The sequence below is a fragment of the Equus asinus genome, chromosome 10 (assembly GCF_041296235.1).
Source record: "Equus asinus isolate D_3611 breed Donkey chromosome 10, EquAss-T2T_v2, whole genome shotgun sequence".
Classification (NCBI taxonomy): domain Eukaryota; kingdom Metazoa; phylum Chordata; class Mammalia; order Perissodactyla; family Equidae; genus Equus; species Equus asinus.
This window is the reverse complement of record NC_091799.1, coordinates 52,591,279-52,605,648: the sequence shown is the minus strand read 5'-3', so window position 1 is coordinate 52,605,648 and position 14,370 is coordinate 52,591,279. Positions and strand designations below refer to the sequence as shown.

Sequence of the window (14,370 nt, the reverse complement as noted above, 5' to 3'; positions counted from 1 at the left end):
CTTTCCCTCTCTGGGACCCCTGATGCCACCCAGGCAGCCTGGCCAGCAGATACTGGCTGAGACCCACCGTGTGCCTGGTGCTCTCACAGTGTCAGGGGAGGGCTCATGCCCACCCTTTTCTCCCCAGGTTCCTCTTTCATTCCCATCACAGACCACCCTGTCCCAGCTTGAGGCATCCCATGACTTGAAATTCAAAGCTGGACCACTGGAAACAAAAATCATCTCCCAAGATCTCGTGCTGTGGAGAAGGTTGCTTGGGCTCAAGTCTTGGCTCTGCTGTGTGACTTGGGCACATCAACTCCCCTCTCTGCGCCTCAGTTTCCTCAACTATATAATGCAGACAACAGCAGTCCCTACCTCAGGGTTGTCTTAAGGACTCCACACGAAGGACTTAGAGCTGTGCCTGGTGCACAGTAAGCACTCAATAAGTGTGGCCATTACTACTGTTCCTCTCGGAAAGCCTGGCTCTTAAAGAATGTTGTCTTTCAAGACTGCGGTTTCTGAGATGAGTTGGAAGAGTGTGTGTGGAGCTCAACGGCGAGAATTCTAGTATTTGTGCTCACTGCATCAGCTCCCCCTCGCTGTGTGGGCCACGCCTACAGGAGCAACTGCTTCTGAGGTCTTGGAGCGCCTGGGAGTGCAAGGAGGCAGGAGAACGAGAGGAACCTCAGGCTGCATCTTGAAGTGACGTCCTGCTATGAAGGGACGTTGATCTCCTTGCACAGCCAAAGAGACTCTGCATTGCTGAGCCCCTGCTGTGCCCTCGAACCTCCTCTCCAGCTTATCTCGCCCCTCCCTGCACTTGGTCACCCTGGCCTCCACTCTGACCTTCCATTGTACCCAGTCTTTCCTCTCCTTAGGGTTTTTGCATGGCTGTTCCCTCTGTTGGGATGCTCTTCTCTCAGATCTTCTGTGACTGGGCCTCAACATTCAGGCTCGACTGAAATGTCACCTCCTCATAGAGGTTCTTCCTTCACTGCTGCAGGACATTTAAAATTCTGATGTGGCTGAGAGTTTGGAAAAAGGGACCAAGTATGGACGATTTTGCAAATAGGGCGGGTAAAGCAAGATGATGAATATTTACTAAGTCTACTATGCAGCAGCCGTACAACGTTTTCAGAATAATCCTCTTAAAGAAATTCAGTGAACTACAAGAAAACAGATAGACAAGTAAATTAAATTAGGAAAATAATGCATGAAAAAATGAGAAGTTTAATAAAAAAATAGAAACCATTCAAAAAATCCAAACAGAAATCCCAAAGTTGAGAAATACAATGACTGAACTGAAGAAGTCAGCAGAGTGCTTCAACAGTAGACTCAGCCGAGCAGAAGAAAGAAGTAGTGAATCATTCTTGAAAAGAAACGATCTAGGCATCATTGGAGTCCTAGAAGGAGAAGAGAGGGAGAAAGGAGCAGAAAGCTTATTTAAGGAAATAATGCCTGAACTTCTCAAATCTGGGGAAAGATTTGGACATGCAAGTTCATGAAACTAAAGAGTCACTCCCAAATTTTGACGCAAACCACCTTCTGTTATTCTCTCCATATCACGTTATAATAAAACTGTCTAAGATCAAGGACAAAGAGAGAGTCGAGAAAGCAGAAAGAGAAAAATATTTCTCTCATTTGAGAGAAACCCCACAAGGCTATCAGCAGACTTCTGAGCAGAAGCCTTGCAGGTCAGGTTAAGTGGGGTGATGTAGTTGAAGTCCTGAAAGAAAAAAACTGCCAACCAAGAATACTTTATCTGGCAAAATTGTTTTCCAGTTATGAAAGAGAAATAAAAACTGCTCCAGACAAACACATCTGAAGTAGTCCATCACAGCTAGACCCGCCTTACAAGACATGCTGAAAGGAGTTCTTCAAGGTGAAATGAAAGGACACTAATTAGTATCATGAAAATGTGAAGATATAAAGGTCACTGGTAAAGGTGAGTATATAATCAAATTCAACATATGCTAATACTGTAAGTTGGTGTTATGTTAATCACTTAACTCTGGTATAAACGTTTAAAGAACAAAAGTATTAAGAATAACTATAGCTACAATAATTTTTGAATGGATTCACAATATAAAAAGGTAAATTGTGATATCAAAAACATAAAATATGAAGAGGGAGTGAAAGGGTAGAGATTTTGTGTGTGATTGAGTTAAGTTGCTCAGCTTAAAATAGACTGTTACATCTATAATATGTTTTATGGAAGCCTCAGATTAACCACAAAATAAAAACCTACACTAAATACAGAAAAGCTATTGAGAAGGGAATTAAAGCATGCCACTATGGAAAATAATCAATTCACAAAAAAAGACAATCAAAGAAGAAGAAAGGAACAAGAAGAGCAGAAAACAGTGAACAAGATAGCATTCGTCAGTTCCTAGCAATAATTACTTTTTTTTTATTAATGTTATGATAGATTACAACCTTGTGAGATTTCAGTTGTACATTTTTGTTAGTCATGTTGTGGGTACACCACCTCCCCCTCTGTGCCCTCCCCCCACCCCCCCTTTTCCCTGGTAACCACCGATCAGATCTCCTTATCAATATACTAATTTCCACCTATGAGTGGAGTCATATAGAGTTCGTCTTTCTCTGACTGGCTTATTTCACTTAACATAATACCCTCGAGGTCCATTCACGTTGTTGTGAATGGGCCAATTTTGTCTTTTTTTATGGCTGAGTAGTATTCCATTGTGTATATATACCACATCTTCTTTATCCAATCATCAGTTTCTGGGCATGTAGGCTGGTTCCACGTCTTGGCTATTGTAAATAATGCTGCGATGAACATAGGGGTGCAACGGACTCTTGAGATTTCTGATATCAGGTTCTTAGGATAGATACCCAGTAATGGGATGGCTGGGTCATAGGGTACTTCTATTTTTAAGTTTTTGAGAAATCTCCATACTGTTTTCCATAGTGGCTGTACCAGTTTGCATTCCCACCAACAGTGTATGAGGGTTCCTTTTTCTCCACCGCCTCTCCAACATTTGTCACTCTTGGTTTTGGATGTTTTTGCCAATCTAACGGGTGTAAGGTGATATCTTAGTGTAGTTTTGATTTGCATTTCCCGGATGATTAGCGATGATGAACATCTTTTCATGTGTCTATTGGCCATTTTCATATCTTCTTTTGAGAAATGTCTGTTCATGTCCTCTGCCCATTTTTTGATCGGGTTGTTTGTTTTTTTGTTGTTAAGCCGTGTGAGTTCTTTGTATATTATGGAGATTAACCCTTTGTCGGATAAGTGGCTTATAAATATTTTTTCCCAATTAGTGAGCTGTTTTTTTGTTTCAATCCTGTTTTCCCTTGCCTTGAAGAAGCTCTTTAGTCTGATGAAGTCCCATTTGTTTATTCTTTCTATTGTTTCTCTCAACTGAGGAGTTACAGTGTCCGAAAAGATTCTTTTGAAACTGATGTCAAAGAGTGTACTGCCTATATTCTCTTCCAAAAGACTTATTGTCTCAGGCCTAATCTTTAGGTCTTTGATCCATTTTGAGTTTATTTTGGTGTGTGGTGAAAAAGAATGGTCAATTTTCAATCTTTTGCATGTGGCTGTCCAGTTTTCCCAGCACCATTTGTTAAAGAGACTTTCTTGTCTCCATTGTAGGCCCTCTGCTCCTTTGTCAAAGATTAGCTGTCCATAGATGTGTGGTTTTATCTCTGGGCTTTCAATTCTGTTCCATTGATCTGTGGACCTGTTTTTGTACCAGTACCATGCTGTTTTGATCACTGTAGCTTTGTAGTTTGTTTTGAAATCGGGGATTGTGATTCCGCCGGCTTTGTTTTCCTTGCTCAGGATTGCTTTAGCAATTCGCAGTCTTTTGTTGCCCCTTATGAATTTTAGGATTGTTTGTTCAATTTCTGTGAAGAATGTTCTTGGGATTCTGATTGGGATAGCATTGAATCTGTATATTGCTTTAGGTAGTATGGACATTTTAACTATGTTTATTCTTCCAATCCATGTGCAAGGAATGTCTTTCCATCTCTTTATGTCATCGTCAATTTCTTTCAAGAAAGTCTTGTAGTTTTCATTGTATAGATCCTTCACTTCCTTGGTTAAGTTTATCCCAAGGTATTTTATTCTTTTCGTTGCGATTGTGAATGGGATTGAGTTCTTGAGTTCTTTTTCTGTTAGTTCATTGTTAGTGTATAGAAATGCTACTGATTTATGCACGTTAATTTTATACCCTGCTACTTTGCTGTAGTTGTTGATTATTTCTAATAGTTTTTCTGAGGATTCTTTGGGGTTTTCTATATATAAGATCATGTCGTCGTCTGCAAACGAGACTTTTACTTCTTCGTTACCTATTTGGATTCCTTTTATTTCTTTTTCATGCCGAATTGCTCTGGCCAGCACCTCCAGTACTATGTTGAATAGGAGTGGTGAAAGTGGGCACCCTTGTCTTGTTCCTGTCCTCAGAGGGATGGCTTTCAGTTTTTGTCCATTGAGTATGATGTTGGCTGTGGGTCTATCATAGATGGCCTTTATTATGTTGAGGTACTTTCCTTCTATACCCATTTTACTGAGGGTTTTTATCATAAATGGGTGTTGGATCTTCTCGAATGCTTTCTCTGCATCTATTGAGATGATCATGTGGTTTTTGTTTTTCATTTTGTTGATGTAGTGTATCACGTTGATTGACTTGAGGATGTTGAACCATCCCTGTGTCCCTGGTATAAATCCCACTTGATCATGGTGTATAATCTTTTTGATGTATTGCTGTAATCGGTTTGCCAAAATTTTGTTGAGCATTTTGGCATCTATGTTCATCAGTGATATCGGCCTGTAGTTCTCCTTCTTTGTGTTGTCCTTGTCAGGTTTGGGGATCAGAGTGATGTTGGCTTCATAGAATGTGTTAGGGAGTTCTCCATCTTTCTCAATTTTCTGGAACAGTTTGAGGAGAATAGGTATTAAATCTTCTTTGAATGTTTGGTAGAATTCTCCAGAGAAGCCGTCTGGTCCTGGACTCTTATTTTTGGGGAGGTTTTTGATTACCGTTTCTATTTCCTTACTTGTGATTGGTCTATTCAGATTCTCCATTTCTTCCTGATTCAGTTTGGGGAGATTGTAGGAGTCTAGGAATTTGTCCATTTCTTCCAGGTTGTTGAATTTGTTGGCATATAGTTTTTCATAGTATTCTCTTATGATCTCTTGTATTTCATTGGTATCTGTTGTGATTTCTCCTTGTCATTCCTAATTTTATTAATTTGCGATTTCTCTCTTCTTTTCTTGGTGAGTCTGGCTAGGGGTTTGTCAATTTTGTTAATTCTTTCAAAGAACCAACTCTTTGTTTCATTGATCCTTTCTATTGTCTTTTTTGTTTCAATATCGTTTATTTCTGCTCTTATTTTTATTATTTCCCTCCTTCTACTGACTCTGGGCTTTGTTTGTTCTTCTTTTTCTAGTTCTGTTAGGTGTCGTTTGAGGTTGCTTACGTGAGCTTTTTCTTGTTTAGTGAGGTGAGCCTGTATTGAGATGAATTTCCCTCTTAGGACTGCTTTTGCTGCATCCCAAATGATTTGGTATGTCGTGTTCTCATTTTCATTAGTCTCCAGATAAAATTTGATTTCTTCTTTAATTTCTTCAATGATCCATTGTTTGTTGAGAAGCATGTTGTTTAGTCTCCACATTTTTGCACCTTTCTCTGCTTTTTTCTTGTAGTTGATTTCTAGTTTAATAGCATTATGATCAGAAAAGATGCTTGATATTATTTCAACTCTCTTGTATTTATTGATGTTTGCTTTGGTTCCCAAAATATGGTCAATCCTTGAGAATGTTCCATGTGCACTTGAGAAGAATGTGTAACCTGCTGTTTTTGGATGAAGTGTTCTATATATATCTATTAAGTCCATCTGGTCTAATTTTTCATTTAATTCTATTATTTCCTTGTTGATTTTCCGTCTGGATGTTCTGTCCGTTGGTGTTAATGGTGTGTTGAGGTCCCCTACTATTATTGTATTGTTGTTGATGTCTTCTTTTAGTTCTATTAAGAGTTGCTTTACAAATTTTGGTGCTCCTGTGTTGGGTGCGTATATATTTATAAGTGTTATGTCTTCTTGGTGGAGAGTCCCTGTTATCATTATATACTGTCCCTCTTTATCTTTCTTTATCTGTTTTGCTTTGAAATCTACCTTGTCTGATATAAGTATAGCGACACCTGCTTTCTTTTGTTCATTATTAGCTTGGAGTATTGTTCTCCATCCCTTCACTCTGAGTCTGTGTTTGTCTTTGGGGCTGAGGTGTGTTTCCTGGAGGCAGCATATTGTTGGATCTTGTTCTTTGATCCATCCTGCCACTCTCTGTCTTTTGATTGGGGGGTTCAATCCATTTACATTTAGAGTGATTATTGAGATGTGGGGGCCTCCCACTACCATTTTGTGTCTTGTTTTCTGGTTTTCTTCAGTTTCCTTTGTTTCTCGTCCCATGGTTTAATCTGTTCTGATGTAGAGCTGCTACTCTCTGTTGTTGTCCTTCTACTTATCTCCTCTGCTCTTGGTTTTGTAGCCCCTTTCCTTTTTTGGATTTTTCAGGAATGAGGGTTTTCCTGAGGATTTCCTGAAGAGGAGGTTTTGTGGCAATGAACTCCCTTAATTTTCGTTTATCTGGGAAAGTTTTCATTTCTCCATCGTATTTGAAGGATATTTTCGCTGGGTAGAGAATTCTTGGCTGTAGATTTTTGTCCTTCAGATTTTTGAATATATCATTCCACTCTCTTCTAGCCTGTAAAGTTTCTGCTGATAGCCTGATGGGGGTTCCTTTTGCCTGGCTGTCCTTAGTATTTTCTCCTTGTCATTGACTTTTGCTAGCTTCACTACTATATGCCGTGCAGTTGGTCTTCTTGCATTGATAAAGTTTGGAGATCTATTGGCTTCTGTCACCTGAAGATCCATCTCCCTCACCAGATTTGGGAAGTTCTCAGCCATTATTTCTTTGAATAGGCTTTCTGCCCCTTTCTCCTTCTCTTCTCCCTCTGGTATACCTATCATCCTTACGTTGCATCTCCTAATTGTGTCTGATAATTCTCGGAGAGTTTCTTCATTTCTTTTTAGTCTTGCTTCTCTCTCCTCCTCTGCCTGCAGCAATTATATATTGCCATCTTCCAAATTGCTAATTCTTTCCTCCATATTATCGGCCCTACTGTTCAGAGCATCTAGATTTTTCTTAATCTCCTCTATTGTGTTCTTCATTTCCAATATTTCTGTTTGGTTCTTCTTTATCGTATCAAACTCTTTTGTGACATAGCTCCTGAACTCGTTGAGTTGTCGGTCAGAATTCTCTCTTAACTCATTGAGAATTTTAATGATGGCTGTTTTGAAGTCATCATCATGTAGGTTATATATCTCATTTTCTTTGCGATTGTTTTCTGTGTATTTGTTTCTTTCTGTTCTGGAGATTTAATGTATTTTTTCATATTGCTTGATGTTGTTGATTTGTGCCTCCACATGGAGATAGAGTTTAGTTGCTCCTTTCACTTGTTTCAGCTGCTGCGGTGGGGGAGCAGCTGTTTATACTGCACCAACCAGGAACCCTGTCCGCAGTTGCTAACTGCGCCTGGGCCCCTCCTCGTAGCCACAGTGGCCCTTTGGATTCCCTCCTCAGCCGTGGGGGCCGTCACAGGGGGGCTTCAGGCTGCTGGTGCCTACTGTTGCAGCCCACCTAGATGTGCTCTCTCCTTGGGGTCTGCAACGGTGTTATGGGCTTTTCCAGCGGCCAGGGGTGGGATCACTTATATTTGTCGCTCCGTTGCTGTCGGCACCCACAAAATCTCACTTGTCCTCTATGGGTAGCAGGAGAGCTATTGGCATCTTCTACAGTCTGTGGTTAGTTCACCTAGCTATGCTGCTTTTGCCCTGGGGTCTTCCAGCCTTGTGGCTGGTGGCTGGGTGCCTTCTACTGGTGCTGTGCAGAGGCTTTCCCTAAGGCTGCTGTGAGCCTGTAGGGTTTCCCCCTAGGCTACGAAGCTGGGTCTCTGGAACTCCCCCCAGCCCCAGTCCTCTCCGAGATCTCCGGCTATCCCTAGTCCCACGGGGCGGGCAACAGCAGCTGGGGGTCGCTTCGCCCTCTGGGATTCTCCCCGGGCCTCTCCCGGAGCCGTGAATGCTGGGCATAGCCCCTCTGCTAATGGCAGACAGAGAGTTTTGTCTGCTGCCCGGGCAGAACTCCGGAGCTTCCCCTCCGGGTCGCAGAGCCGGCCTTTGAAAGTTCCCCCAGCCCCGGTCCTCTCCGAGATCTCCGGCAATCCCTACTCCCACAGGGTGGCCAATGGCAGCTGGGAGACCTCTGTACCCTCAGCGACTCTCTCTGGGACCCTCCGGGCTCCGCGAACACCAGGCGGGGTCTCCCCGCCAATGGCAGCGAGAGACTCTCCCCGCGGGCTCAGGTGTGCAACTCCAAAGTTTCCCTCTGTGTTTAGGAGTAATTGCGGGGGGTTTAGGTAGGGTTCTGGTCACCTGTTTCCACCGTCGCTCCTCTGTTGTGTGCTCGCTCCTGCCCTAGATGTGTGTAGATCCTCTGGGGGCATCCGTTGGAAGAAAGCCGCTTGTGGGTACTAGGCTGCTTGGTCGGGGTCGGAGAGTTTTCACCTATTTCCACATCCTCCCGGAGGAAAGTCCGTCCGCCTTCTGATGTATAGTCGCGTGGGTATCTCAGACGTCCTGAGATGCTGTCTGGATATCCTTTGTCAAGCGATAAGTGTCCAAATAATTGTAGACTCGAAGGGGGAGAGACAAAGAGGACTACTCACGGCGCCATCTTGGATCTCCTTCCTAGCAATAATTACTTTAAATGTAAATGGACTGAATTCTCCAATCAAAAGGCATCGAGTGGCTGAATGGATTCAAAAACAAGACCTAACTATATGCTGCCCACAAGAGACTCACTTTGGCTTTGAGGACACACCTAAGCTCAAAGTGAAGGGATGGAAAAAGACATTCGACACAAATGGAACCAAATAGAGCAGGGGTAGCATTACAGACAAATATACCAGGTAAGAAGTTGTAACAAGAGACAAAGAAGGTCATTATATAATGATAAAGGGGTCAATTCATCAAAAGGATATAACAACTGTGAGTATATATGAGCCCAACATCAGATCACCTAAATAAATTAAGCAAACACTAAGAAACCTGAAGGGAGAAATGCACGACAGTACAATAATAGTAGGAGACTTTTATCCCTACTTTCCACAATGGATAGATCAATAAGGAAACACTGCACTTGAATTGTCCCTTAACCAACTTGTCCTGACAGGCATACACAGACCATTCCACCCAACAGCAGAATAACGTTCTTCTCATAACCAACTGGACCTAACAGGCATACACAGACCATTCCATCCACCAGCAGAATAACATTCTTCTCATACCCAACTGGACCTAACAGGCACACACAGACCATTCCATCCATCAGCAGAATAACATTCTTCTCATAACCAACTGACCTAACAGGCATACACAGACCATTCCACCCAACAGCAGCAGAATAACATTCTTCTCATACCCAACTGGACCTAACAGGCATACACAGACCATTCCATCCAATAGCTGCAGAATAACATTCTTCTCAAGCACACACAGAAAATTCTGTAGCATACATCATATGTGCAGCTACAAAACAAGCCTTAACAAATGTATGAAGATTGAAGTTACCAAGTGTCTTTTCAGACCATAATGGTATGAAACTAGAAATCAATAACAAGAGGAAAACTGGAAAATTCACAAATGTGTGGAAACTAAACAACACACTTCTGAGCTAGCAATGGGTCAAAGAAGATGTCCAAAGGGAAATAAAAAAAATCTTGAAACAAAAGAAAATGGAAACATAAAATACCAAAACTTGGGATGCAGCAAAAGTGGTTCTAAGAGGGAAGTTTACTGTGATAAACACCTACATTAAGAAAAAAGAAAGATCCCAAATAAACAACCTAGCTTTACATCTCAAGGAATTAGAAAAACAAGAACAAACAAAGCCCAAAGTTAGTAGAAGGAAGGAAATAAAAAAGATCAAAGCAGAAATAATTGAAATATAGACTAGAAAAACAATAGAAAAGATCAACAAAATTAAGAGTTGGCCTTTTGAAAAGATAAACAAAATTGACAAAACTAACTAGGAAAAAAAGAAAACTCAAATAAATAAAATCAGAAGTGAAAGAGGAGACACTAGAACTGATACCACAGAAATAGAAAGGATCATAAGAGACTACTATGAATAACTATACGTCAAAATATTGGACAACTTAACAGAAATGACTAATTCCTAGAAATGTAAAATTTACCAAGACTGAGTCATGAAGAAATAGAAAATCTGAAGAGACCAATAACAACTAAGAAAATTGAACCAGTAATCAAAAGCCTCACAATGTGGCCCGGCCCAGTGACATAGTGTTAGGTTTGTGTGCTCTGCTTCGGTAGCCCAGGGTTCGCTGGTTTGGATCCTGGGTGTGGACCTAGCACTGCTCGTCAAGCCATGCTGAGGTGGCGACCCACATAGAAGAGCTACAAGGATATACAACTAGGATATACAACTACGTACTGGGGCTTTGGGGAGAAAAAAAAAAGAGGAAGATTGGCAACAGATCTTAGCTCAGGGCTAATCTTCCTCACCAAGAAAAAGCACACCAAGAAGAATAAAAAGCCCAGTAATCACTCCAGACTATCCAAAAAAAAAAAAAAAAACCCAAATCAACAAACCAAACAAACAAAATCCTCACAATGAAGAAAGCCCAGAATCAGATGGTTTCCTGGGTGAATTCTACCAAACATTTAAAGAATTAATGCCAATGTTTCTCAAACTCTTGCAAAATATTGAAGAGGAGGGAACACTCCCAAACTGATTTTATAAGGCCAGGATTTTCCTGATACCAAAGTCAGATAATGACATCACAAGAAAAGAAAAGTACAGCTCAATATCCTTGATGAATATAGATGAAAAAATTCTCAACAAAATATAGGAAAGCAAATGTAAAAGTACACTAAAAGGATCATACACCACGTTCGAGTAGGATTTATTCCTGTCATGCAAAGATGGTTCCACACATGAAAACCAATAAATATGATACACAACATTAATAGAATGAAAGATAAAGTCATACGATCATCACAAAAGATGAAGAAAAACATTTGACAAAATTCAGTATCCTTTCGGGATAAAAATTCTCAGCAAATTGGACATAGAAGGAACATATCTCAACATATATAACAAGCCCACAGCTAACATCACACTCAACAGTGAAAGGCTGAAAGATTTTCCTTTAAGATCAGGAACAAGACAAGGATGCCCACTCTCACCACTTCTATTCCACATATTACTGGAAGTCCCAGCCAGAGAAATTAGGCAAGAAAAAGTAGTAAAAGGCATTAAATCAGAAAGGAAGAAGTAAAATGGTCTCTGTTTGCAGGTGATTTGATCTTATAGATAGAAATTCCTAAGTTCTCCACCAGAGACCTGTTAGAACTAATAAACAGAGTCAGATCAGTTCCAGGATACAAAACCATTAAAAAAATCAGTTCCTTTTCTATATGCTAACAATTAAGTATCTGAAAAAGAAAAAAGAAAACATTCCCAGTCACGATAGCACCAAAAACAATAAAATCCTTAGAAATAAATTCAACCAAGTAAGTGAAAGATCTGTAGACTGAAAACTCTGTGTTATTGATGAAGGAAATTGAAGCAGACACAAACAAATGGAAAGTTTCCATGTTCATGGATTGGAAGAACTAATGCTGTTAAAATGTCCATATTACCCAAAGTCACCTATGGAGTCAATGCAATCCCCAGCAAAATTCCTATGGTGTTTCTCTCAGAAATGGAAAAACAATCCTAATATTCATACAGAACCATAAAAGAACCAAACAGCCAAAGCAATCCCAAGAAAGCACACAGCCAGAGGCATCACACGTCCCGATTTCAAACTAAAATACAAAGCGATAGTAATCACAGCAGTCTGGTACTCACATAAAAACAGACACATAGACCAACGTAAGAGAGTCAAGAACCCAGAAATAAACCCACACACATACACTCAACTAATATTTGCCAAGGGAGACAAGAATACTCAATGGAGAAAGGACTGTCTCTCCAAAAAATGGTGGCGTGAAAACTGGCTATTAACATGGAAAAGAATGAAATTAGACCCCTATCTTACACCAGTCACAAAAATTAACTTGAAGTGGATTACAGACTTAAATTAAGACCTGAAACCATAAAACTCCTAGAAGAAAACATAGAGACAAAGTTCCTTGATATGATCTTGGCAATGATTTTTTGGATATGACACCAAAAGCACAGGTAACAAAAACAAAAATTAACAAGTGCGACAACATTCTTTTGCTTCTGTAAAGCAAAAGAAACAACTGACAAAGTGAAAAGACAACCTATGAATGGGGGGAAATATTTGCAAACCATATGTTGATAAGGGATTAATATCCAAAATATGTAAGGAACCTAGACAAATCAATAAAAAATCAAATAATCTGATTGCAAAATGGGCAAAGGACCTGAGTAGACATTTTTTCAAAGAAGACACAGAATTGGTCAATAGGTTCATGAAAAGATCCTCAACATCACTAATCATCAGGAAATGCAAACCAAAGCCCCACTGAGATATCACCTCACACCTGTTAGAAAGGCTGTCATTAAAAAGACAAGATATAACAATTGCTCCCAAAAGTGTGGAGAAAAAGGAACCTTTGTGTATTGTTGGTGGGAATGTAAATGGTACAGACACTTCGGAAAACAGTATGGAGTTTCCTCAAAAGAGTAAAAACAGAACTACCATGTGACCTAGCCATGTCACTTCTGGGTATTTATCCAAAGGACCGGAAATCACTATCTCACAGAGATGTCTGCACCCCCATGTTCATTGCAGCACTGTTCGCAATAGCCAAGACACGGAAACAACCTAAACGTCCATCAACGGATGAACGGATAGAGAACATTTGGTGTATACACACCATGGAATATTATTCACCCACAAAAAGGACATTCTGCCTTTGTGACAACATAGATGGACCTGCAGGGCATTGTACTAAGTGAGATAAGTCAGACAGAGAAAGACAAACACTGTATGATATCACTTACATGTGGAATCTAAAAAAGCCAAAATCATGCAAAGAGTAGATTTGTGGGTTCCAGGGGCTAGGGGGTGCGGGAAATGAGGAGATGTTGGTCAAAGGTTACAAACTTCCAGTTAGAAGAGGAATCAATTCTGGGATCTACTGTACAGCATGGTGATTACAGCCGACAATACTGTATTGAATACTTGAAAGTGGATGAGAGAGTAGATCTCAAATGTTCTCCCCATAACAACAACAAATGGTAATTCTGTGGGGTGAAAGGAGTGCTAACTAACTTCATTGCGGTGATCACTTTGCATGTCTAAAATCATCACATCGTATACCTTAAACTTACTCAATGTTATGTGTCAATCACAGGTCAGTAAGTCCAGAAGAAAGATCGTCTATTTTGTCATAACATGAGCCTAAGCGACCCTGCTGCCTTGGGTTACTATTTGCTTGGTCTATTTTGTCATAACATGAGCCTAATCGACCCTGCTGCCTTGGGTTACTATTTGCTTGGAACATCTTTTTCGATCCTTTCACTTTCGACCTATTTGTGTCTTTGGTTCTAAAGTCGGTCTTTCATTTATTTATAATTGAGGTCATATTGGCGTATAACATAGTGTAAATTTCAGGTGCACATTGTTACACATCAGTGTCTGTGTAGATGGCATCATGTCCACCAATAGTCTAGCTTTTATCGGTCACCATACATGTGCGCCCCTTTACCCCTCTCGCCCCACCCCCCTTCTCCTCTGGTGACCACTAATCTGTTCTCTTTATCTATGTGTCTCTTTGTTCATCTTCCACACATGAGTGAAATCATATGGTGTTTGTCTCTGTCTGGCTTATTTTGCTTAACATAATACCCTCAAGGTCCGTCCACGTGGTTGCAAATGGCAGGATTTCGTCTTTTTTATGGCTGAGTACTATTCCATTGTATACGTATACCGCATCTTTATCCCTTCATCGTTGAAGGCCCTTGGGTTGCTCCTGTCTCTGGTTACTCGGGTCTGCTCAGCTGGCTCTCGGGCTCCTCCACTGGCTCTCCACAGGCTCGGAAGCTGCCGGCCCGGCACCACCTGCACTGCTGCTCCCGGGATGTCCTGGGGTGCTGGCTGCGTCGCTGCCAGCGGAGCTGGTTCACAGGTGTCACTGTCACTGTCAGCGGGGACGGCGGACTTACAGCCCCTGCTGCTGGTGGAGCTGGCGTGGGGTTGCCGCCACTGGGGGCTGGGTTTCCAGCTGTGCTGAAGTCCCTGTTGCTCCTGGGTGCGGATGCCGCCTTCCACCGCTGGGGGCGGCGCGGGGGCTGTT

The 14,370-nt window shown here is 41.2% G+C and overlaps 1 protein-coding gene across 1 annotated transcript in view; it reads left to right on the top strand.

Annotated features, from left to right (window-relative positions):
- LOC106846853 (cytochrome P450 4F2-like) overlaps nucleotides 1-14,370 on the top strand; it is a 41,134-nt gene that overhangs the window by 16,893 nt on the left and 9,871 nt on the right. Inside the window, exon 12 of the transcript XR_011506387.1 lies at nucleotides 128-1,927. The gene's annotated coding sequence lies outside the window, so the exon portion shown is untranslated. The remainder of the gene's footprint in view (nucleotides 1-127; nucleotides 1,928-14,370) is intronic.